General features: G+C 42.8%; 1 protein-coding gene across 4 annotated transcripts in view; it reads left to right on the top strand.

Moving 5' to 3' along the window:
* The window catches only part of PDE10A (phosphodiesterase 10A), a 574,288-nt gene that overhangs the window by 83,102 nt on the left and 464,607 nt on the right, over window positions 1–26,579 (top strand). For 2 of the 4 annotated variants that reach the window (XM_073337884.1, XM_073337883.1), the window contains exon 2: window positions 12,941–13,282. The exons of the other annotated variants lie outside the window; for them this stretch is intronic. The gene's annotated coding sequence lies outside the window, so the exon portion shown is untranslated. The remainder of the gene's footprint in view (window positions 1–12,940; window positions 13,283–26,579) is intronic. 4 annotated transcript variants of the gene reach the window in all.

Genomic DNA, 26,579 nt, shown 5'->3' with positions numbered 1-26,579 from the left:
CTAGTTCTTGTGTTATGAGAAGGAGTAAATAACAGTTCCTTATTTACTTTCTCCACACCAATCATGATTTGATAGACCTCTATCACATCCCCCCTTAGTCGTCTCTTTTCCAAGTCCCAGTCTTATTATTTTCTCCTCATACGGAAGCTGTTCCATACCCTACTTGTTTTTTTGCCCTTTTCTGTACCTTTTCCAATTCCAATATATATTTTTTGAGATGGGACGACTATATCTGCATGTAGTATTTAAGATGTGGGCGTACCATGGATTTATATAGAGGCAATGTGATTTTTCTGTCTTATTATCTAGCCCTTTCCTAATGATTCCCAACATTGTTAGCTTTTTTTGACTGCTGCTGCTGCACATTGAGTGGATGTTTTCAGAGAACTATCCACAATGGTCATTGGGAAGTTTAGACTTGAAATTAGATGAAGGTTCCTAACCATCGGAGGAGTGAAGTTTTGGAATAGCCTTCCAAGGGAAGCAGTGGGGGCAAAAGATCTATCTGGCTTTAAGATTAAACTCGATAAGTTTATGGAGGAGATGGTATGATGGGATAACATGGTTTTGGTAATTAAATATTCATGGTAAATAGGCCCAATGGCCTGTGATGGGATATTAGATGGGGTGGGATCTGAGTTACCCAGGAAAGAATTTTCTGTAGTATCTGGCTGGTGAATCTTGCCCATATGCTCAGGGTTTAGCTGATCACCATATTTGGGGTCGGGAAGGAATTTTCCTCCAGGGCAGATTGGAAGAGGCCCTGGAGGTTTTTTGCCTTCCTCTGTAGCATGGGGCACGGGTCACTTGCTGGAGGATTCTCTGCTCCTTGAAGTCTTTAAACCACAATTTGAGGACTTCAATAGCTCAGACATAGGTGAGAGGTTTTTCGCAGGAGTGGTGGGTGAAATTCCGTGGCCTGCGTTGTGCAGGAGGTCAGACTAGATCATAATGGTCCCTTCTGACCTAAATATCTGTGAATCTACCTATGAATCTATGGATGACGCCAAGATCTTGCTTGAGTGGTAACAGCTAATTTAGACCCCATCATTTTATGTGTATAGTTGGGATTGTAATACACACTGAAAAACTTTGCATTTATCAACATTGAATTTCATCTGCCATTTTGTTGTCCAATCACCCAGTTTTGTGAGATCCCTTTGTAACTCTTCAGAGTCTGCTTTGGACTTCACTATCTTAAGTAGTTTTGTATCATCTGCAGATTTTGTCACCTTGCTGTTTACCTGTTTTCCAGATCATTTATGAATATATTGAACAGTACTGGTCCCAGTATGAACCCCAGGGGACACCACCATTTACCTTTCTCCATTCTGAAAACTGACCATTTATTCCTACCTTTGGTTTCCTATCTTTTAACCAGGTTTCAGAGTAGCAGCCGTGTTCGTCTGTATCCACAAAAAGAAAAGGAGTATGTGTAGCACCTTAGAGACTAACAAATTTAATTGAGCATAAGCTTTCATGAGCTACAGCTCACTTCATCGAGTGAGCTGTAGCTCACGAAAGCTTATGCTCAAGTAAATTTGTTAGTCTCTAAGGTGCCACATGTACTCCTTATCTTTTAACCAGTTACAGATCCATGCCAGGACCTTCCCTCTTATCCCATGACAGCTTACTTTGCTTCAGAGCCTTTGGTGAGAGACCTTGTCAAAGGCTTTTTGAAAATCCAAGTACACTATATCCACTGGACTCTGAGGTTGACCCTGAGCAGTACTGTAGATATTTTTGCAACATTGCATTTTAGAACATTCTGTTTCAAAAGATATAGGGACTTAGTGAGCTGTCTTCTGACACAAGGACACTAGTTATGAGATATATATTTTAGTAAGGTTTATACAGATCTGATTATATGAGAAAACCAGTGGAAAGGGTTTCAAATGTACTGTGTGTTTTTGTTTTTTTTTAATTGAGGTAATGCATAAAGGTCCCACTCAGAATCAGAGGACCTTTGTGCTGTATAAACATATAAACCAATCCCTGCTATGAAAATGAAATGGATTTTTTGAATTCGAAAACATCAAGCTAAAGAATTTAAGAATATTGAAAACACTTACAAAATATTTTCTTTTCCAAAGGAGAGATGGTAATGTTCTTCCTTGCCTTCCCCCATTCTTTTTTTATTATATTTTTGTTCTGATGTACTGTCATAGAGCTGAAGTGTGTGTGTGTGTGTGTGTGTGTGTGTGTGTAAAATATTAAAAATCCAGCTTCTTATGGGCACCTTCCATTCAAAGGGTATAGCTGGAAGTGGCCAGGCTATGTCAATCTAGATAGATTACAATCAGTGTATCAAATAATATGCTTCCCCATAGCCAAACTATTGTAGAAAGATCAAAGGAAGATTGGGTTATCTAGCTGTATAAAGAACTCAATAGTTTTCTAACAATTTTTGGATGTGGCACTTTCTCCTTTCTTCATTCCTCTCAACTGAAGGTTAGTTCTTCTTTTTTAGAATGGGAGGGGGGAACTCATCAAAATATTTCAACTGTCTTTTTTGTTTTTAAGTCAGTGTAGAGAGGGACTAATGCAGATGTACAGTATCTGACATGTGTTGCCTATAAAAACAGCCCTGTTAGAAAAGGGTCAGTTATTTAAGTAGTAAAGTTAAAAAGATACAGTAACTCTTATAACTAGCAATTTTAATCACAGCTTTTTCCCTCCCATTTTGAATTCAATTTTTTGTTTAAGTATTGCAACCTTCTGCGAATCTGGTAGGATTACATCAGCCCTGGGTTAAAGGGTACAGCTTCAACTGAAGTCAGAGGGATGCCCTTTGCTGCGTGCCCTTATATCAGAAGTTAAATTGGCACAAAGAGTATTTCATGTGGATCCTAAACATGTTAATTTCCTAACTTCATGCAGTTTTTAGCTAACTTTCTTATTTTCAGAAAATCCCTTCCAGCCTTCTTGGCATAGTATCTCAGTATTAACAAATGCTATGAATTTCTCCAGAGAGGATGTCACACTTAATTATGCTGTGGTCACTGTTGCTGAGTGGCTCATTGTACTTACCTCATAGACCCATCCCCTGTGAGTTACTCAGGAATGAGTCAAGAGTAGTTTCTCCTTTTTATAACATCAAGGACTGATTTTTTCCAAGAAACAATCATTTATGGTATAAAGGAATTTTTACTGCCAAACCAGAACTGGATGTGCTGGTAAACCAGTTTATTTTGAAGTTGTTAAAGTTCTCCCCCTATTACTGTTCCAGAAGAGTTTGTTACCTCTTTGATCTTTCCCAGCATTTCAATAAGCCTCCCAATGCTACAGCTTTTTGTCCAAGGGCTTGTCTAAATGTACAGCACCACAGCGGCACTGCTGTAACACTTAGGCCTCATCTACACGGCCAAGTTTATTTGCCAAAAGGCAGCTTTTGGTGATGAAACTGCAGAGGTGTACGCACTGCAAAGCCACTTTTTGGAGGAAACTCCTCAGTTGCAGTGCTGTGATAAAACCACCTCCAGGAGAATGATAAGGCTTTTTGCGCAAAGGTTTTATCAGCAGAGTGCCAGTGTAAACACCTCACTTGCTTTTATCGCTGTAAATGGCCTCCGGAGGTGTCCCACAATGCCTGCGGTGACAGCTCTGCTCATTGTTTTGAACTCTGCAGACATGCACCCCTCCCCTTTCAAAGCTCCGTTCTGACAGCCCCTCTGTGTGTGTATGTGTGTGTGAGAGAGAGAGAGAGAGCGAGAGAGCTTGATGGTTGTGCAGAGCCAGGGAGGGAGGCGAGGGCTGATGTTGGGGTTTCCCCCTCCCTCTTCCTCAGGACAGGTTGCTTTCAGTGGCTGTCTGGACAAAGAGACAGCATGCCGACCCACTCATGCTCCCCCAACACACACTGTCTGTCTCCCCCACACCCCATACACACATGCTCCCCCACCCACTTCAGTTGAAAAGTGGCTGGCAATCTAGTAGGATGCCCATGGAATGATTGGATTGAGAAACCTGCATCATGTATTGCTGTACCTGCCCCACGAGGCACTGCAAACCCTTCCCAAAACACCCTGCGGCCAATCGCACAATGGGATAGCTACCCACAGTGCACTGCTCTCTATGCTGATGCAAGAGCTGCTCGTGTGGATGCACTCTGCCGACACAAGGGAGCACAGTGTGGATGTGCAACTGCAGTTTGTTTAAAGCTCTTCATTAAAAGTGGTGTAACTTTTGGGGAAAAAACTTGGCAGTGAAGACACTACCTACGCTGATGGGAGAGTTTCACCCATTGGCATAGGAACTCCACCTCCCTGAGAGGTGGTAGCTACATCGAAGGAAGAAGCCCTCCCGTCAACAGCACTGTCTATACCCTGAGTTTGGCTGGTATAACTGCATTGCTCAGGGGTATGGATTTTCCACATGCCTGAGCAACATAGTTATATTCTGACATATGTCCCAAGTGTAGACTAGGGCACAGACTAAGAATTTTCAGACCCTTATAGTGATCAGTCAGGAAAACCCCTGGTCTACAAGGGAAATCCTATCTGATTTGTCTGTTCTTTCACATTCACCCACCTCCTGGGAAAAGAGAGCCAATCGCAATTGCTACATTTTGTGATAGACGACCCAGTCCCTGGCCAGGTGTAACAGGCCGAGCTCTACCTGCTACCTACCAGCCTTGTATGCAACTGGCTGGAGCCCTATGTGACTCAGTCTAGCCATTCGGTCTGAGAGCTGGCTGGGGAGCAGTTGCTACCCAGTTCCCTGTTGCTTTCAACAGGAGAGACCTACAGTGTGCTAGCGAGGCCCATGTGGGAGGTGAGGATTCCAGAACCACGTGCCTTCCTTCAGAGGTGACTGCTGCCCAGAGGACCCCCCATTCCACACCTCTCATCCCTCCATTTCCTGACATCTAGCCTCCAGTTTCTGGCTGCCCCTCTTACCTTAGAAGCCCTCAGGAGGAGGGGGAGCACTGATGACCTCCCCTCCAGTCTGTGGCTAGTTCCCCATCTTCAGAGGGCTGCTAATCAGGAGGCCACAGCCCTTCCACCCACTGAGAGCACTAGAATATTCAGGGGAAGGCACATGACCATCGCTATAGCCTGACTGAGCTTTGCCAGATCCAGCACTTCCAACCCATGGGAAACTCCTTCCCATTGAGTGGATTAGGGTCGCCTGGCCGCATGATGGAGAAACCTGTTGGTTGGGGGAAGATGGAGGTTTGGTTATTGAATAGGGGACAGTTAAGGATGTTGGTACCTGGGGAAGATATGAAAGGCAGTTCATTACATTTCAGAACTGACACCTCACTGAGATGACTGAAGCCAATCACATCTCTTAAGTTGTTCCAGGCTGTGTTCATGCTCAGGCAGGCAACATTGCATCCGTGTATGGTCAGTTTGGGTTTGGAAGTTGCCCTCTGAAAGCATGCAGACTAGAAACACAGGGTGGAACTATGCAGGCTTACACCAACTGAGGCTCTTGTCACATATAAAATATTAAAGTTCACATTCCTGAGCACAATTTGAAAGCAAAGGGTGGAGTCTGTGGCAAATCCCGTGGGAATGGAAGGCTGTGTAAGGGTTTCCGTTTTAACCCCCTGTTTTCAGATGCTTATAAACTTACAAAGTTTTTTTTCTTTCTTTCTTCACATTTCAGGCTGAAATTTCCTAGGCTTGGACCCTGCCTGAGGGCAAATTTTATTTGGAAGATTTGAACTAAAATGGTTCAGACGTTTGTGCATTGTGGTGGGGAAACCCTTTATTTATATATCTGCTTTTCTGAGCAGCTGTGGAAAGGAATGAGGGGAGCAAGCTGAAATTTGTGGTGGAAACAGTCCTCATGGCGAAATGCGCTTGAGTGTTCTGGTGACCATTGTTTTTTATTTGACTGGGTTACGAACATGGTTTCATATATGAGTAGTACAAATGATACATCTTTTCTCTTTTTAGAGCTCTTTGGAATAAAGAGAGTCTTACATGCGTACACAGTAAAGCCTAACTTATCTACATATTGAATAATATGGGTCCTGATGCAAGCCTTATTGAAGTCAATGGGAATCTTTCTATTAACTTCAATGGCCTTTAGTCTGAGCCCATAATAAATATATACAGTGAAATGAGATAGGCCATGAAGGCAAGGACTCCTCTAGGATCCTATCTTATAAGCTGCACAGTAAAAGAAGCAAGGGTTCTTATTCTCATGGACACCTTCTAAGGCAAAAGCTGGACAGCTCCTAAGATTCATAGGGGGGAGGATGATCTGCCTTGGAACCTGACAAGTTTATGAGAGGCAGTATGTTCCAGCAGTGCCTAGCCAAACAGTTCCAACCCTGAAACGTCCTCTTTGTTTTTTAATATATAATTTAAGTTTCTAGGAAATCACACTGAAGTATGTGGTTACTTACATACGATGACCTCCTGTTGACCAGCTGGTAACAAAAACTGGATCTTTGTTGTTGCAAAGATGCTTGCTGCCCTCTTGAGCCAGGGCTTGCAAGTCCATTTGTATCAGCAATTGCAAGAATGGAACTTCATCTTTCTAGGCTTTCACCACTTGATGGGTTAATGATCTCAGGCACCATCCTGACCCCAAGAGAGAGGATTGCCCAAATAACATGCCCCTGAAGCACATTTTTCAGTGCAAAGCTTTTCAAAGGGACACTATCTATTGTCTTATGCTAAAATTCTAGTTTGTGATTTGAGAGAGAGAAACGTGGGGAGATGATAATGTTGACACAAGAATGGAGTAAGTAGTATAATGGGTCACAGCTCTGGCTCCTATGGCTCTTTTACAGCTAAAGTGCAGCTCGTGGAGCCCCCATGGCGCACTCCCCCCTCCCCCCATTCTTCACCTACCAGACTGGGGGAGGGGAAGCTCAGGGCTTCTGCCCTGTGGCAGGGTGGTGGGGCTAGGGGCTTCTGCCCTGCGGGGAGGGGGGTCTTTGGGCAGAAGCCCCGAGCCCCGGCAGACGTGCCCTGCAGGGCGGAAGCCCCGGCAGTGGCATCCAGCTCTCAAACTTCTGAAGATTATTGTATGCGACTCGGAGGGTGAGTAAGTTTGGCCACCCCTGCTGTAGAACAACAATTAGCCTGCCAGAAAGAATAGAATGTTGCGACGCAAGGAATGTGGCTAACCTCCGATTTCTGTGCAATGCAAGGAGATTTACAAAGTATAATACAAATAGAAATATTATCATAATTAAAAATAAAATTCAGTGAAAATTATCTTTGAGGGATTCCCCTGAAATGTTGCGAATTCAGATGAAGCAGCTGTATGCTCTGGGAGCTAGAAACTGATCAATTCCACTTTTATTTTGCTGTCCAAGCCAAGTGACATCTTCAACAAAACTCTGCATACTTGATAAAACCACTCATTTAACAAACATTGCTTGATCTTGGTTACTAATGCAACTTATTGTCAGTGTCTCCCTAACAGTTAGCTTACTGTTTCTTCATTGAGTGAGCTGATGCTCTTTCAGTGAGGCTTTTGCTAATACCATGCAGTTAGTTTTATCCTATTTCACTTGCATGACAGGCACTCTGAATGTACAAATCAATAGGCAGGACACGGACAATGTTGCCGACTTGAGAAAGTCTTCCCTCTTTTGTCAATATTGTGTATGTATGTGTGTGCTCAGTTGCACTTGTTCTCTCTCTCTCCCCGGGGGGGCCTCAGGTGAGAAAGCAAAACTTGCCAAGATACTTGCTGCAAACTCTTCATCTCTTATTACACGAAAGAATTTGAACTCAATTTGCCTGCACCATGGGGTGTTATATCTAGGAAATGTGTTCCCACGCTAAGGGCCAGATTGTGGAGCCCCGATTCATGCTGGTGCAAAGTTACTCATCCGAGTTGTCCCATTGAAGTTTTGTGTGAGTAAGAACTCTGCGTGCTGGGTTGAAGTAGCTATAACACAAGCCAAATATAAAAGGATCAAACTTTATTCATTTTTAGTTAGCTATAACAGACAGCAAATGTCCAGCATATCAGAGTGGTCTTAGTGCACATGTGCAACTGATGTGCATTAGCAAATGGATGTTATCCCCATAAATAATGTAGTTTGCCTCATTTTGCCTGCATAGAATGCTTCTTTGGTTATATTCTATCTTTCATTGTATTGCTAACGTTGATGCATGAAATGGCATGATTCTTGGCTCTGAGAGTTTGCCCTATTTGGGGTTGGGAGGAAATTTCCCCCTGGGTCAGATTGACAGAGACCCTGTGGGTTTTTCACCTTCATCTGCAGCATGAGGCATGGGTCACTTGCAGATTTAAACTAGTCTAAATGGTGGATTGATTCTCTGTAACATGAGGTCTTTAAATCATGATTTGAGGATTTCAGTAATTCAGCCAGAGGATATGGGTCTGTTACAGAAGTGGGTGGGCGAGATTCTGTGGCCTTGGCCTGCAATGTGCAGGTCAGACTAGATGATCTCTTCCAGTCTCAAAGTCTGTGAGTCAGTATATGAAGTCTGATGAAAACACTCTTAATTTCTTGTTTGGGAGTAGAGAATGGATTGTGTAATTCTACAGTTCCATCCAAAACCTATGGTACGGTTTCCTTGTGTTTCAGTCAAATCAATAATAGAATGCCTTGTTTTCTTACCTTATTCAATGTTCCTATTTGTATAATAAATACTTTGATATGGAATCATATTTTAAATTACTTCTTTCTGCCTTTTTTCTTCTCCTCTGCCCAGTTGTCTTTTTCAAAATCTTCCTGGAGTAGGTTTTGTTCAAAGTGTTACATGAACATTTTCTTCCCAAACCCACCCAGAGTGAATACAGACATGGAAAATCTCTTGAATTATGGCAAGCAGGTGATGCTGCAGCCAGTTGCTTCCATGAATTGTAAGATTATTCTTTTTGTTCAGATGGTAGCTCTTTTATTTGTTTTGGAAAGTCTAGTATGGTGTTTGAATCTGACATTATGTCTAAATCCTATTTCAAGCAGTTAAGAGATGCCTAATATATGAAGGATTTTTTAGTTTTCTAACCTAAGGAAACAGAATTCCCTTAAAAGGGCATGGCCAACATAAAATGCATGAATTAACAAAATCTTTAGCATTGTCCCTAAATATCACTCTGTTACTAAAGCTGAAAACTTTGTCTAATTACTCTTCCCCATTTAAATTACTCTTCCTCTGTTTCAACTGTACAGGTGGCTCAGCTTGGCCAATGAAGGCTTGTTGTCAGTCCTGCTATTTGCGGCATCATTCTTATTTTTCTGGTGTTCCACAAGCATAATCCTGGGTCCCAAAAGCAGTTTCAAAGTAGGTTAAGTTACACAGAGGCAAGACACTCTCTTGCTTTTGCATAAGTGAATTATGCAAACACATGGAGTTATTCAGAAACAATGATCACACTTTAAATTCCCAGAGTTCCAGAGTAACTTTCAAGTGTAGACCAACCCTTAGTCACATCTGTAAAGTGAATTATTTTGCCTTCAATTTGTTGCATACCAAAGAGAGACAGTTGGCCCATTGATATTGTTGAGAGCCGTTTGCTCTTCATCAGGGAAACCTTTATTAAATGGTTGGTAAGCGTTAGCAATTGTAAACAGGACCTGTAAGGAATGCCTCAAGTTCTCACTGGGTTATGCTGAAATTTTCCATTAAAGATCAAACAAACCTCATCTGCAATCAGAAGGCCAAGAGTAACGGAAATGTTCTGGGCAAATCTACTGCATAACTTAGTGGTAATTTCTATAGTGTTGTTCACCTCCTGTAAACAAACAACAATGGAGAGCAGGTAATCATGGGGGAAGTTGCAGGTGTTATGATATGTAAATGAATTTCAGACTGGATTACTCACAGATTTTTTTGGTGTGATTATTTATTTTCTATTCAGTATTTGTTTTTTTGACTTGTATGACTGGTCAGTGAAGTTCCATTGTATTGTAATTTCCAGTGACAATTCATGTTCTTGCACAAACAAGCGTATTTATGCAAATACAAGCCTCTGACAGCTATTATATGAAAACCTGTACGTGTTTGTGAACAGCACATAGAAGACTGATGGTGGGGGCAAGGTAGATTAGCTAGGCTAGATTAGCTAGAAATATTATCAGGAATATTTCTGCTGCTAAAGACTTCACAGTTGCTGTGGTGGAGGCCAAGACATCTTTCCTCACCTTCTACACAGGCATGGTAGAAGACTTCAAGCACTATTCTGTGTTGTCATGGTCAGACTGGATACAAGATTCCTGCCCTTGGTGCTCATGTCTCCCCTCTTGTTTTTGCTATTGCTGATTGTCCATGAATCATGATGACCTGTTAGATTGAATCTGAGAAAGAGGATATTTGGAGGCTACTTCATCAACTGTTAATTATAAGGCACCCCAGCTATGATCTAGTAGGAAAGAATCAGTTGTCTGGATCGGGATTTTTGTTGCTGTTTTTTTCTTAAACTGTGACGACAGTGACAACTAAAACACACCACTGTAGATGCACTGGTTCCATTAACCTGAGACGGTGGACCATGAAAACAGATCTTGTCCCCACAGGAAAGGTGGGCCCCAATTCTAAACAAGAGAGGGTAGTGAATAGGTCATTGCAAGGTTGACACTTCCACTTCCAACCCAGCGTTCTGATCCTACCTCCTAATCTAGGATATCCAGAGTGTGGCCCATTGTATTTGTTAAGCTAGAAACCATTTAGGAAAATCTCATGGTTGTCATAACAGCCCTGAAATTTGTAATTGATCCAGAAGCTTTCTTACAGGTTTTCCAAGAAATAATGACTAATCAGTGATTGGTGCTTGTTCATCACATCCTGCCAGCTGTTTTTGAGGTTAAACATACGGCCAAGCACTTGAAACTCTCATAAGAACCAGGAGTCTTGTCACTACACAGTGCTTCCATTGCCTTCTTAGGCTATGGCTACACTACAGCCTATGTTGGCAAAATGTATGTCATTCAGGGTGTGAATAAGCCACCCACAGAGCAACATAGGTTTCACCAACATAAGCATTTGTGTGCACAGCGTTATGTTGATGGGAGAGCTTCTTTTGCCGACATAGGTTCTGCTGCTCACGGGGGAGGTTCGCTCTCAGTACAGCTGCTTCGCTGCAGTGTTGGATGTATAGACATACCCTTAATCTCAAACACCATGGGTGGCCAGTTAACCAGCTGTTGGGGGAGACTAGCCCCCAGTCCCTCCCCTTCTGCCTGAGGCCCTACCCCTTGCTCTCTCCTTCTGCTCCCCCCCCCCCCGCAGCTGATCCCGCCCAAGCACTCCCAGCCCTGGAGCTCCGGGTGGGCTACCAACCCCAGCCCTGGAGTGCTGGATGTGGTGGTCCTAGCACCACAGGCGGGAGGCGCAGCCAGGCCCCAGAGCCCCGAGTCCATGTGGCATGGGCATGCCAGCGTTCCCCAGTCCTAACCAGCCTGGGTTATGGAAGAGTAGGAACCGGGAAGGAACTGCAGGAAGGGGCCTAGGGGTGGAGCATGGGCGGGGCCACGCCAGACTGTTTAGGGCAGCACAGCCTCCCCCAGCCTATGATACCCGCCGCCCATGTCAAACACACTCTGCTGGAAGAAATTGTTGCCAGACTGAGTGCACTTTCCAACTCTTCCTTTGAGCTATGAATTGCATGCCGGTGAAATTTTTAGCTTCCCAAACTTTGAGCTCCATTCAAATCATTCTTGCTTGATGTGGGGTGTGGGACTGAAAGATTCCTTGCATTTGTTAGACTAATTATGGGATTGTGAAATTTGTCACGTAACTGATGGGCATGGAAACTAATTCCATGCCACTAAAACAAACCGCTTTCATGGTGCTTGTCAGACTACTGATTTCAACCACACTTGTGACACTGCAGTTTTTTAAAATAAATCTTAAGTTTCCAGCAAATTGGAAAGCTGATGATGAGTTGCACAGAAAGCTTCAGTCTGTAGCTTCCAGTGAGTGTCTGGGATGGACCATTATATGTCTACTGGATGGGCCAGTATTGCACTTCATTAAACCACTATCTTACTTGGGATGAAAGCTTTTTTTATTCACGCAAACAGTATGTGGTATATGTTCGATTAATTCCCAGGATGCTATAATAATGAAGTTTAGGCATTAAGGAATCAGAGTGCATTGCTGTGAAATTTCATGTTAAAATGAATCAGCTATGTTTATAAAATGTCTAAATGTGTTGTTATGGTTAGGAGAATACACAAGAAAGCTTTATTGAAAGGTACATGGTGCATGACTTATTACCACAGTGCATTGTCTGAGTGGACTCCTGTAATGACACAGATACCAGCAGTCACATTAATGCAATTGTGGCAAAGGGCTATTAGTGTTTTATTTAATTTTATTCCGAGGGATTTCTGTGGCGCGCGCGCGCTCTCTCTCTCTCTCTCTCTCTCTCTCTTTTTAAACCAGTTCCATCCAGTGTTGGAGGCTGGTGGCTGATGCCTTCTGTGTTGGGTGTCATTATGATACAGCTGCTTGGGGAAGTCCTTGTTCAGTGTGGTGTCTTGGAGCACACCTATGGGTGATTGAGACTGGGGATAAGTCTCCTTTGTAATAATGAGCCTTTTATTGAGAATACCCTTCTCTCTACTGTCCCAGGAGGAAGTGTGAGGTCTCTCAGCACAGCAGTAACAACTGGAATGAAGCAAGGGTGGTAAGGAGCATAGGGAGATGGTTCCTGAGGTACAGCAAATGGGCCCCTGCCCATTCTAGATGTGCAAGATGAGGTTGAGTTGGCCCCAGAATACAACTGACAGCTAATGCGAAGTGTGGAACACCAGTGTGGTGTGTTCATGGCCATTGGCTCTGCTGAAGACAGAGGCAAACTGAGAGATCATGTGATACAGTACTGCCAATGAGCAGGATATTTGCGAACTCCCATTGGAATCCTTCTAAAACCTTCCTTTTTGGTTGCCTCAGCTGATTAACCACAGAAATAGCCTGCTAAACTTCTGTGTAATCCTTTGTAAAGCTTTAAGGAGGACAGTTCTTTCTAATTTTGATTTCAAATTTTGCAGCTGTTATTGGGAGCAGATCAAGAATGCAGCGAAGGTGGTAGAGCAATGAAGATGGCAAAACACAACAATACAGTCACCAAAATCCGACCACAAACTACCTTAAACCTGACTGGGAGCAAAATGTCTCTACTGGCCTCCTTAGATTAACTCAGTGGTTCTCAACCAGGGGTACACATACGTCTGGGGGTACACAGAGGTCTTCCAGGGGCTACATCAACTCATCTAGATATTTGCCTAGTTTTACAACAGGCTACATAAAAAGCAGAGGCGAAGTCAGTACAAACTAAAATTTCATACAGACAATGACTTGTTTATACTGCTCTATGTATAATATCCTGAAACGTAAGTACAATATTTATATTCCAATTGATTTATTTTATAATTATGTGGTAAAAATGAGAAAATAAGCAATTTTTCAGTTACTGTGCAGTGACATGTTTTTATATTTTTATGTCTGATTTTGTAAGCAAGTAGTTTTTAAGTGAGGTGAAACTTGGGGGTACACAAGACAAATCGGACTCCTGAAAGGAGTACAGTAGTCTGGAAAGGTTCAGAGCCACTGGACTAACTAACTGAAAGCATGTAGCTGGATTTCCAGATCATCAATGGAACAAAGATTATCAACACCTGAATAGGCTCACACCAAGTTGCGTACTTAGATGTAGACCTCATAGTACAGATGTGCCAATGTGAAGTTAGAACTTGCCTTAACTTATTGAAAACAACACACAGGAACAGCCCTGCTGAAGGAAGCATCTCTAAATGATATCATGTATGTTATGTAAAGAACCTGGAAGTTTACAATACATTAAATCAACTGACAACCTCATTAGACTCTAGGGTTAACCAGGGTTGTTTTTGTTTGTTTGAATTTTTACAAAAAATATAAAAGGAGCACCTTTCCTAGGGTCTGTGAAATGTTTTCACTTTTTCTTTGAAACCAGAGTATCATCTGTTCAAATGAATACTTTATAGCCTGTCCACTGTTTTATTAATGGGCTCTTATATATAAAGTGTAAATATATTAAAAATGAGAAAACTTGCCCAATATTTTGTTGTTCATCCTCTTACTATTAAGTGGACATTGGTTAAATAATTTATTCTGTTAAAATTATACATATTACAGCAAACCAAGGCTTGGCAATAAGCAAATGCTGTAGAAGCGCAGATAAACTGCTATGGTTTATGAATTCAGTGCCTTCCAATGAACAGCAGAGGGCACAAATTCTCTAGAAGTTGGCCTTGTCCCTAGTCTTTGTCAGTAGGAATGTGCTAAAAACGTTTAGACAAATCTAAATGAATCAAGCTTTGAAGAGTGAAAAATAAAGCTTAAATGGAAAAGTAAGGGGAAATTGAGGATGGTGATGTGTTTCATATCTATACACACACTTTTATATTATAGATATTACATGCATAGACACAAAATTTTATGTATGTGTATATTGTATGTACATTTTGTTTTATACATACATACATACATACATACATAATGATGTGGTGTAAATGTCTTAGTGGGAATTTCATGACTGCATTACTCATGAATGATGAAGCCACAAGTGAATTATTCAGGTCATTCTAAGTGAGTGCCAATCAAAGCTTTATACCACAACATCCTGTTTTTTGTATATAACACGTGTTTCAGAAAGTGATTTAGAAATACATTGGAGAGTTTTAAATACGTTTATTTGGACTATTTCTTGTATCTCTTCACGTGTGGAACTAGATGGCTTTGCTACCACGAGTCTGTGCTCAAGTCCCATTGACTTCAGCGGGTCTTAAACACATGCTTAAAATTAAGCATGAGCAGAAATGCTTTGCCAAGCTAGGTACTTAAAGTCAGTATCTTGGGGACCCTCCAGATTTAGAAGCAATTGATGTGTGCTCCTCTGCAGAGCTAGAAACCTCTCCTCTCTGATGGCATAAAGCTCTAGTTCAAACTGTGCAGGGCTGTGAATCTTGGAATGGGAATAATCAGGAAAGCACTATCTCACTGAGCTGAGGTGCTCAGATACCATGATAATGAGGGCTATATATGTATCTAAGTGATAGACACCATCTATAGTCTCATTGTTCCCAAATGTGCAAGAGATTGACCTTCAGGGCCTATAGATTGCAAGCTCTTTAGGGCAAGAACAGTCTTAAACTAGGTGTTTGTACAGTGTCTAGCACAATATTTATGACCTTGATTAGGCCCTTTAGGTGCTATTGTAATATTAATAATTCAAGCTATTTTGGACCAAAGAGCTTATGGATTCCACGGTAGAGCCACTTAGTGAAAGAGCTTTGCTGGCAGTTTTCTCCTGTATGTACCAAGGGAGCTCCAGCACAATCGTCTTTACTGATCTCAACTGTAATGGGATGGTGGGAGGAAAAATGTAGTCTTTTCTGTCAGGCAGAGTCGTGGGTGGCTATTTAGGACTTCATAGGTCAGAACCACCACATTGAACTTTCCCCAGAAGCTAGCTAACAAGCAGTACAGCTCATGGGAGGCTGATGTCACCTACTCCTGGCAAGGCACTCCACTCTGGAAGTGGGCAGCTACATTCTGCCCCAGTTTCAGCTTCCCAAATGATTTAAGGTGTAGCTTCATGTAGAAGGCATTGCAATAATTGAACGACAAAGGAATGGATGAAGATTGCAAAGAAAGCTGTTCTGACCATAGCTGCTGGTCCTCTAAACCAATAGTTGCTTCTTACCGGACCTCAGACTCTGAATGGCAGGTGCACATCTTCAGTCATGGAGGTTAATACAATCTCCAACATAACTTCAGGTTGTTTCTCCGTACCTATCAACATCAGTTGTATTCTGATTAGTATGTACCCCCCTGAAAATCTGAGATCAAAATCCTTAAATTACAAATCCTCCTAGTCCAACTCTCCTGCTGACCTAGAGTTGTCTATGCCGGCACTTAGGTCAGTGTAACTTCCTTTGCTGAGGGGGGTGGTTTTTCCACACCCCTGAGCAACATAACATCTGCCACAGTAAGTGCTAATGTAGACACCGCCTCAGGGATGTGCTTCTACAAGGAGTAACAAAGTTTCTCCTCAATATCTTTTGCCTTGTCAATTCACACATGCGGTTCTAACCTACATATGTTAAATAATAGTAATAAAATCGGTGCTTCAATCATTGAAAGACATATTTTTCACCAGAGTGTTAGGAAGTTAACTTTGGTAAAGGCAGACTTCTTCTATTATTGGTGTCTGTGTATTTATCCCTAGGTGTCTGAGAGTAGACTGCATGATTCTATCTGTAGACTGACTAGCACTGAAATATTATTATTATTCATTGTACAATGCCTTAGATGGGCCTGGCACTTCACAAAACTATGAGCATCCCTGCCCTGGAGAATTTTGATTGTAAGGTATGACCTCAAATTATGATTCAGGCTTTTATGTGGATGTTGATTAGAGATAAATGTGTATAAACACCTCAGTCTATCCCTGTGGGTGCAACAGCTGTATTTTGATATATTGTGGTAGGACAACTGTCCTGTAAAAAGATGCATCAGTGGGAATGGTGGTGTGCTGGCAAATTGTCATTACTGGCACTGTGATGTCTGTAACTTGGAAATGCCCTCTTGCCTTTCTGCCCCAAAGTCATGTACAGATATTAAAAATTGAGCTGTGTTCACAGCTCCTGCATTGGCAGTTGGCTTTTAAATGACTGAGAATAGCTAGGACAGGCCTAACACTTCTGCTTTCCCTCAGGGCCAGAGTCTTCCCGAAGATGCATGTGAAATGCTTGTTGAATTCTGCTTCACAGGAAGTTGTGTGCAAATATCTCCAGGATGAAATTTTCCCTTAAAGTTTGACCTGAACTGTTGCAGGGACTGGAGGAATAAAGGAGGACAGAAATGGAAAAACTTGAGTTAGATTATATAAACTCCATCCCATTGTAAGGATGGGACATATTATTCCATGAAGTAGGCTGCATCAGATATTGAAGTGATACTACACTTGGCATCCTAATTAAGCCTACACTTGATTTTAGCCAATAGTGCTCAGGGAATAAAGGCAGGAGACCAGGAAGCAAAATATAATTTGTTTTGGAATAATTCATCCATGTCTGAGAGTTCATGGGCCAAATGTTGCTCTTTGATTCACACACAGACACAATTTCCATTGAAGTCAGTGGGGGCGGCACACAGTTTGGCCTCAGACATGTAGTTTCTTATCCCTGGTGGTTTCACTTATTTTCTCATTTGGTAATTGCAGATGCTTCCGGTAATTGCAGATACTCCCCTTTATTCCCCCATTGAAAAGGCTAAATCTCTGCTTTCCATGGCATCCTAATTAAGCCTCTGTCTGCCTGTCTCTTTTTCTCCCCTAAAACAGTAGAAATCAATTTTACCATGACGCTGAAGCTTGACTATTCATGTAAATGAACAGCAATACATTGGGGGTGGGAGGGATAATGGGATTTCCCTGACCTGGTGCAAACAGGATTTCACCATACCCAGATTTTCCATTTTATTGTCAGTGTACATGATTATTGCCTAGTGATACGATAACGTTATAGCATTTAATCAAAGGTTTCCAGCATATGCGAACTTATTAGGTTTTAAGAGAGAGCTCTCTGAATGCCAAAATAAATGTCTGATTTCATTATCCTTCGGGAGGAGAGCCTGACACGTTCTCCCTCAGGGGCATGGAGGGTCTTTGCACTGTGCTATAATCTTTGTTGACTCTGAGTCCAGCAGCAGGATTTTGGAGAGTGATAATATGCAGCACTGTACCTTGCTCTGGTAACTGCCAAGAGAAGCACAAGGACTCTGTCCTATAAACAAGACCTGAGATGCAATTTCTCTCTTTCTCTCAGCTAGTTCTACAGCTTGGGGGCTCTTTCTTCCATCAGGCAACAGTGATGAGGAAATATTTTTGTATCTTGTGCAGTCGGTATTAAAAAAGCTTGAAAATACCAGTTTTCTTCATATTCAGTTGTTTGTTTGTTAAATCATGATGTCTTCATAGTAAGCAAACCTTATGAAAATGCCATAAATCCTTTACATATTTAGCAGTTGTTGGCGGATTTATTCTCCGTAGGAAGTTATATAACATAGAGTACAATTTAGTGCCTGTCTTGTGTGCTCATTGAACCCCAGACATGTTTAATATTTCTCTCGCTGAGGTTTAGCAGCATATAAATAACATTTAATAAACAGCCTTGAACTTTAAACAAGCATAGTCAGGCTTACCATGTCTGCCCAAATTTCATGTTTTAAGTACAGTAATAAAACCCTGGCAGGATTGATTAAATCTAGCAGTATTTCCTATTATAAATAAGTTAAAAGCCTCTCCTAGCAGCACCATTTGTACTGCCACAGTTGCGTTGTGTCACTTGCATTATAGACCCTTGCTTTCAAGGATGGACAATTCTGCCATCCCTGTGTGTTTAAACTTGTCTGCCCAAGACTTAATTTTTTTTTTCCAAAAGTGTTTTGAAAAATGGTTTGTCCTTAAAGTTATTAAAGTGGAAATAGAGTCGGAAAAAGAGGGACTCAATGCTTTTATTTTTCTGTGGTCTGATAACTATGAAAGCTACATAGGAATGTGCAAGCCATATTCTAAAATCCCTTCGTATTTTGCGAATAGAACTCTTTTAAAAAAAACCCTAGTTACTGTGTTGTTTGGGCTAGAAAATGTTACTGGATGCATGCAGCACCTTTTAATTGTCCTAAATTTCAGAACATTTTTTTTCTCTAATGTGGAGAAGTAGTGGGGTGGTGTCAGGCACAGGAAGAAGCAAGAATCAGGAGGACAAATGCTCTTGCTAGGGATAGGCAAGGAAAATCAATTGTTAATGATAAAAGCTCAGTGAATTGAAGAAGAGGCAATGGTCAGTAGGTTGATGGTGGAATCTGTAGTCTTGGAGTGTCTGCTGTTGGTGTGATAAAGCTGGTGACTTCGCTACCTCCCACAGTAGCTCATATTCCTGCACAGAAGTAGTAGGTAGTTTTGTCTTTAGGCCCAGGAGGCTGCTATCAGGGAGGTGGGATGTCTTGGCGAAGTAGCTTCATCCCCCTTGGGGTGGTTTCTTTTGCTGTGTTTTCTAATGGTCCATCGGTATAGTCTGAAATATCTTGAGGAATGGGGCTTGCACTACTTACCTTGGTAAGACCATTCACAGTATGTGCAGGGGTCTTGTAGTGGGACGATATACACCAGTGTGGTGCCTCCTGCTGGTTCTCCAGGGAATTAGCTCTTCACCAGCATTGGAGCACCCTCTGTGGGCCTGTGTCTTGCCTGCCGCTGGCCCCATGTCCCTCCTGGACCCCGGTGCCTTTTTCCCTGAGGTTCTGCCCCAGCAGGACCCCCACTCTAGGTCTCCCTTCCCAGGAAACCCCAAACCCTCCAGACCACCTTGCCTCAGGGGCTACTGCCAGTCATCAGCTAGCCCCCATTCACTGGGACAGACTACAGTGTAATGGCCACTCATCATTGGCAAGGGCGTAGGACCTGCTGCCTTTGCCTATCCTCAGGCTGCCCTTCTACAGCCCCAGTACCTTTCTGGACCTTTATCAAGGCCTGCAGCCTGGGGGTTTACCAGGCTGGAGCTCCCCAGCTCCCTTTGCCCTTCCCCAGCACTTTTCCACTTCAGGTACCTTCTCTCAGGCAGCTAGCCCTTCTCAAGGCTAGAGTGAGACTCTTCAGCTTCTGGCCAACAGCCCTCTTATAAGGGCCAGCTAGGCCCTAATTGAGCTGGCCACAGCTGTGGCTGCTTCCTCACAGCTTCCCCCAGCTGTTCTCACTCCATTTCCCAGCCGCAGCCCTCTCCAGGGCTGCTTTTAACTCACTTTCTGTGGGAGTGGGGCAGCTGCCCCACTACAGATCTCAAATTGCTTTGAGTAAAATCATGCAAGCTGCTGTTACCAAACATAATCACCGCCAGATTTCTGACCTGTTCTACAATGCAACATGCTGTACCTTTATAGCTCTTTTCAGAGTAGCAGCCGTGTTAGTCTGTATCCGCAAAAAGAACAGGAGTACTTGTGGCACCTTAGAGACTAACAAATTTATTTGAGCATAAGCTTTTGTGAGCTACAGCTCACTTCACTGGATGCATTCAGTGGAAAATACAGTGGGGAGATTTATAAACATAGAGAACATGAAACAATGGGTGTTACCATACACACTGTAATGAGAATGATCAGGTAAGGTGAGCTATGACCAGCAGGAGAGCTGGGAGGGCGGGGGAAAGGAACCTTTTGTAGTGATGATCAAGGTGGGCCATTTCCCACAGTTGACAAGAACGTCTGAGGAACGGTGGGGGGAGGGAATAAACATGGGGAAATAGTTTTACTTTGTGTAGTGATCAATCCACTCCCAGTCTCTATTCAAGCCTAAGTTAATTGTATCCAGTTTGCAAATTAATTCCAATTCAGCAGTCTCTCGTTGGAGTCTGTTTTTGAAGTCTTTTTGTTGAAGTATTGCCACTTTTAGGTCTGTAATCGAGTGACCCGAGAGACTGAAGTGTTCTCCAACTGGTTTTTGAATGTTAAAATTCTTGACGTCTGATTTGTGTTCGTTTATTCTTTTACGTAGAGACTGTCTAGTTTGACCAATGTACATAGCAGAGGGGCATTGCTGGCTCATGATGGCATATATCACATTGGTGGATGTGCAGGTGAACGAACCTCTGATATTGTGGCTGATTAGGCCCTATGATGGTGTCCTCTGAATAGATATGTGGGCACAGTTGGCAACAGGCTTTATTGCAAGGATAGGTTCCTGGGTTAGTGGTTCTGTTGTGTGGTGTGTGGTTGCTGGTGAGTATTTGCTTCAGGTTGGGGGGCTGTCTGTAAGCAAGGAGTGGCCTGTCTCCCAAGATCTGTGAGAGTGATAGGTCATCTTTCAGGATAGGTTGTAGAGCCTTGATAATGCGTTGGAGAGATTTTAGTTGGGGGCTGAAGGAGATGGCTTGTGGTGTTCTGTTATTTTCTTTGTTGGGCCTGTCCTGTAGTAGATGACTTCTGGGTACTCTTCTGGCTCTGTCATTTTTGTTTCTTCACTTCAGCAGGTGGGTATTGTAGTTGTAAGAATGCTTGATAGAGATCTTGTAGGTGTTTGTCTCTGTCTGAGGGGTTGGAGCAAATGCGGTTGTATCATAGAGCTTGGCTGGAGACAATGGATCGTGTGGTGTGGTCTGGATGAAAGCTGTAGGCATGTAGGTAGGAATGGCGGTCAGTAGGTTTCCGCTATAGGGTGGTGTTTATGTGACCATCGCTTATTAGCACCTTAGTGTCCAGGAATTGGATCTCTTGTGTGGACTGGTCCAGGCTGAGGTTGATGGTGGAATGGAAATTGTTGAAATCATGGTGGAATTCCTCAAGGGCTTCTTTTCCATGGGTCCAGATGATGATGTCATCAATGTAGCGCAAGTAGAGTAAGGGGCATTAGGGGACGAGAGACTTCAATCTCTTTGGTCACTCGATTACAGACCTAAAAGTGGCAATACTTCAACAAAAAAATTTCAAAAACAGACTCCAACGAGAGACTGCTGAATTGGAATTAATTTGCAAACTGGATACAATTAACTTAGGCTTGAATAGAGACTGGGAGTGGATGGGTCATTACACAAAGTAAAACTATTTCCCCATGTTTGTCTCCCCACCCCCCACTGTTCCTCAGACTTTCTTGTCAACTGCTAGAAATGGCCCACCTTGATTATCACTATAAAAGGTTCCCCCCACCAGCTCTCCTGATGGTAATAGCTCAACTTAAGTGATCACTCTCGTTACAGTGTGTATGGTAACACCCATTGTTTTATGTTCTCTATGTATATAAATCTCCCCACTGTATTTTCCACCGAATGCATCCGATGAAGTGAGCTGTAGCTCACGAAAGCTTATGCTCAGATAAATTGGTTAGTCTCTAAGGTGCCACAAGTCCTCCTGTTCTTATATCTCTTATTTCTCATTGAGGTGGTTAATGGGAGCTACGTGAATGCTGAGAGGAGATAAAGCCCATCGTGCTTTATGTTTTCCGCTTGTTAATGGGAGGGAAGGAGTGCCAATCCAGATTTCAAAATAGTGGGACTTAAGTACTGAAAAGTATCAGAGCTATTCCCAGTTTCATTTAATTTGATCCATCCACTGATTTGAATAGAGTTTTTGGGTAATTTTAGAGGGGAGAAAAAGGTATTCTAGCTCAAAAATCCCCTCTTCCTTCAGCAGAAAATTGAAATCTGTAGTTTTCACTGGATCCCAACTGGTGAGAAGTCTTTTTACCCAGCCATAGTAGTGAAGTGTTATTAAAAGCTGTCCTTGTGCTTCCTGTGATAAAAAACCCAGAGGAACTTCCAGGGACCGGTTCTCTAGAAATGCACTGGCTAAGTAATGTTCTAAAACAGTTTGTGCTCAGATTCAGAGGGCACTTAGTTGGCAGGTACAACCATTAAGATGGAGTGAAACTGGCTACTGGGTCTTAGCCCAGGACTAGTCAGCAGAGTGCCCACTGATCTTTGCTCTGCTAGCTTTGCCTAAGATGAAGCAGAATTAACAGAGCACTGAAGGATGCAGCTAGCAATAGACACCTCCATTCCTACCGTAAATTCAGAACTACCATAAATGGGTGGAGAACACATCAAAGACCTCTCTTGGCTGCAGATTTTGCAGACCCCCATACCAATGTTGTTGCAGTGTCCACTTGCTCTTATAAGCTTTATCTTCAGTATTAACTGAAGATGGCCCTTTTTAGGACTTTTTAAGGCAGCCTCCCACCCTTCAGATCTGTTGGGCTCTAGGGACAAGAAGTAGGTGGAATGGTGATGCTAGTTTAAAGGAAGAAAAGAAAGTGTAAACCACCTGTGTGGTGGTGCTATTCATTGTGAAATGGTTGACGTTTCACCACAGTAGTGAATGAGTGAGCTTTCTGTCTGTAAAATGCTTTTCAGGATGACCTGAAATCATAATATGACTAGAGACGGTCAGGAAATTTTTAAATTAAAAAATGTTTTGACTTAAAAATTGGTTCTTTTTTCATGTGAACTTTTGTGTAAAATTCATCTCATCCTTCCACCATCTCTAAATGCAAATCAAACGTTGCACTAATAGTGAGCGGTAAAGATCAGGAATGTTTCATTTTTTTTTATAGTACTATGGATGTGCACAGAGCTTTAAGGTCCCTGGGCAGGGTCCGTCTTTTTTGTTCTGTATTTGTACAGTGCTTATCACTGTGGGGTCCTGGTCTGTGACTGAGGCTCCCAGAGGCCAGTTAGGCATGACAGCAGGATTTGTGATCCAATACTGTAAAACAGGGGATGCAAACAAATGTAATAAAGTCTGAGGTAAGAGAAGATCACCACTGGTTACATTGCCTTCACAGTTCTAGCAAACAGCTCCTGCTGTTTGCGGCTGGCTAGAGGGGCTTTTACAGAGCAAGGACCTTTAAGACGTTGACCTGGATGTGAGTGAGGTTGTGGCTTTCCCATGTAGGTGGGGAGGAGCGGGACCTGGTGTCTCCAAATGGGTGCTGGCCAGGGGACTGCAGGTGAAGTGCTGGACCCTGTCCAACAGCCCGCTCACCCAGCAAATGTGCTTGTGTGTTTTATGATACATTAACCCTATTTTCTTTTTTTTAAGCTTCGAAGGTTCATGTTCTCTTTCTGCTATGCTCCCCCTCCCTCCACCCTCTCAGATGACTCCCTGAGGGGCCCTACTTAAATAATTTTTGTGTTGTTGCTGAAGTCTGGTAGTGGGCCTGTGTGTAGTGGCTAGGTGATTGGCTCAGGCCCTTATGGCTATACAGAGCAAGGGGCATGAGATGGACCCTGATCAGTCTCCTGCTGGTTAAGGGGTCCCCTCCTCCTTTAGGTCATTAAAGTTCCAACAAAAATAAAACTCTGAGAGGAAAACTGAAATAGAGCATAAATCTTGGCTGGATCTGTCTCTGTTGACATGGCGGGTGGATGTGAGGTGAGAGCTGCCACTGGGATGGAGGGAGTAAAGGAGTGTCGCTGCTCCCCATTCTGCATGCAGTTAGTTCAGCAAACTGCAGACTGTTCCTAAGCCTCATAGTGCAGTGCTGCTGGCCAGCTGACAGCTGGCAGGGCTAGAGTTAGCAGACGCGGGGAGAATGGGGAAGAGCCTGGGAACAACAGTGCAATGGCACTCCTGGCTGCCTGCCCTTCTAATGTTTCCTAGTCCCCATGGCAGAGGTCCACTCTTTCTGGCTATGGGACTCACCATGAATCTTTGGAACCATACATTGTGGGTCCACGGGCTTCCTTTTATTCTAGGATGTGGATCCATGAATCCGATTGTAATCCATCTCTGTGCAGGTTGGTTTTTCTCCCCTGGCTGCTGATGCTATTCATATAATTCAAGTAACATAATTAACAGAGCTTTATATAGGTAAATTAACATAGGTGAGGTTCCCGATTGGGTTCATCCAATTAAGCAGCAGGATGGACTAGCGAACTGAATAAATGATGAAGAACCAGGAATTCTTTTGTTTTAATCTTGGCTCTGCATGATTTACTGTGTGACATTCGGCTGTTCACTTAGGCCAATATTTTCAAACTTGGGTGCTTAAAACTAGACACCTAGATCCACATTCAGGGTACGTCTATTCCACAGCTGACAGAGTCACTGCAGCGAGCGCAGGCATACTTGCAGTGGCTTTAATCTAGATAGCTCAGGTAACAATAATAGCGAAGACATGGTGGCACGGAGATCATCACAGGCTAGGCACCCCAGTACAAGCCCCCTGGGGATGTACTTGGTTTGCTAACTTGCACTGAAGTCCATGCTGCCATAACTTCTTCACTACTATTGTTACTCCCTATTGTTACTAGCTAGACAAAGCTAGCACAGGTATGCCTACCAGTGCTGCAATCAGACCTTAATTTGTGGCATAGATATACCTGTAGGCTCCTAAACAAATGATATGCCTTGCAGAGGTGCTGAGCATCTACACCTCCCATGGACAGCAACAGGACTTGCGGGTGCTCAGCACCTCTGCAAATCACACCACATCTACTTCAGGCACCCAAGTTGAAAAATGTGCCCTTACCCTCTTTGACCCTCAGTCTCCTGTCTTCAGAAATGGGGATAAATACTTGGGAAACTGCAAAGCGCTAAGTGCATGTGTGCATGACGGAGGAGTTTGGGGGAGATGGGGCAGGAATGAATTGGGAAGGTGAGGGCAGGGAAAAACCTCAGAATTCCCTTAATTGTGGGTTTAAATCTCTGTCTTAATTTGCATCTGTATCTCAGTCATAATGTTCCATTAACAAAGCTTTTTTTCATTGAAGATAGAGAATAATGAATGGACTAGAAGGATTAATAAGGGGGAAGAAATCCACCAAGGGTGTTGCTGAGAATCTGAATTGAGTGGCGCTACTGTAGAGTGGTTTACAATGTCATTTGAACCCCATGATTAAGCTGGTTTAAAAATTACAGAAACTCTTTCAATGCTATGGTTACTCTACAATTAAAGGGACTTTCAGATGCCTCCGTCAGTGAGTTTGGGGGGAAAAAGAGAGGTCTCGAAATGGGCCTGCAAGATCTGAACTTCATCAAAGACTGAGTGTTTGGATCTGGGACAGTGTGTTGGGGGCTGCAGGTAATGAAGGGAAGAGTGATACTAATAAAAGTAAAGCCCTGAACTCAGGGAGAGGAAATAACCATTAACATCAAAGCACAGACAGATGTGTGGAGGCCTAGAGAGGAAGATAGAAATGGGGAAATGAGGCAGAGTCTAGCTGTGGGTGGAGGATATAAGCAGCACACTTCAAAAGGAGGGACTTGGAACACTATCTGAAGATGCTGCTAGGGAGAATTTGAGGAAAGTCCAGCCGAAGAAGGAAGGGTAACATGAGGGAAGCCCAAGTAGGATTAGTAGGAGCAAAGTAGTTGGTGGGGACCATCTCACGGGGGAACTGATGATGCTTCTGGGAACTCTATTAAGTTCTGAGCATGGGATTTCATGATGATTCCAGGAGTGTCTTTATTACTTACTTCCCCCAGCTTTGGGGAGAATAATTGCCCCTGTCAGACTGATATGCAGTGGAGGAATGAGGGGATAAATCATTTCCTTGTGCCAGGAAAACCCATAAAGAAACAAGATATGAAAAAAGATTCTCTTGAAAACTCTTGTCTGTGGCTAAGTTAGAGAAGCAAGAGACACACACTGTGTATGTGCAGTAGTTGAAAATTTAAGGGGAAATACAAATATGTGTTTATTTTAAAAGTAGTTATTTCTCACTGTGCTTGGGCAGACCAAATTTTGGGTGACTACGGCTCCCATAAACAGGTATTTTACACTATATTTTCTGTGCCATATGTTTGTGAGTGATGGAGATGCCCTTGGGAGAGGCCTTAGTAAAGAGGGAAACAATTCCAAAGGTTGCAATTATTTTTGAACTATCTAAATGCCAATGTAAAACTCAATGTGTTGGCTTGCCTTCTATTTGCATAGTTTAACTGATGCAGCAAAAATCTTTACCTAAATTAGCATAGGTTTGTTGGATTTCTCCCCCTATCTCCTTCCATTGGTGGAGAAAGAGGAAATACAGACTTTGCCTATATGAGGAAATTGACTGACATAGCTTCAGTAGCTGTTCCTCTGTAGTTATTCCAGAATAGCTCCCGGTGTGGGGACACACTATTCCAGAATAAAAGTCACTTTTATAGCTC

The sequence above is a fragment of the Lepidochelys kempii genome, chromosome 3 (genome assembly GCF_965140265.1).
Source record: "Lepidochelys kempii isolate rLepKem1 chromosome 3, rLepKem1.hap2, whole genome shotgun sequence".
NCBI classification, from domain to species: domain Eukaryota; kingdom Metazoa; phylum Chordata; order Testudines; family Cheloniidae; genus Lepidochelys; species Lepidochelys kempii.
This window is presented reverse-complemented; position numbering and strand designations above follow the sequence as displayed.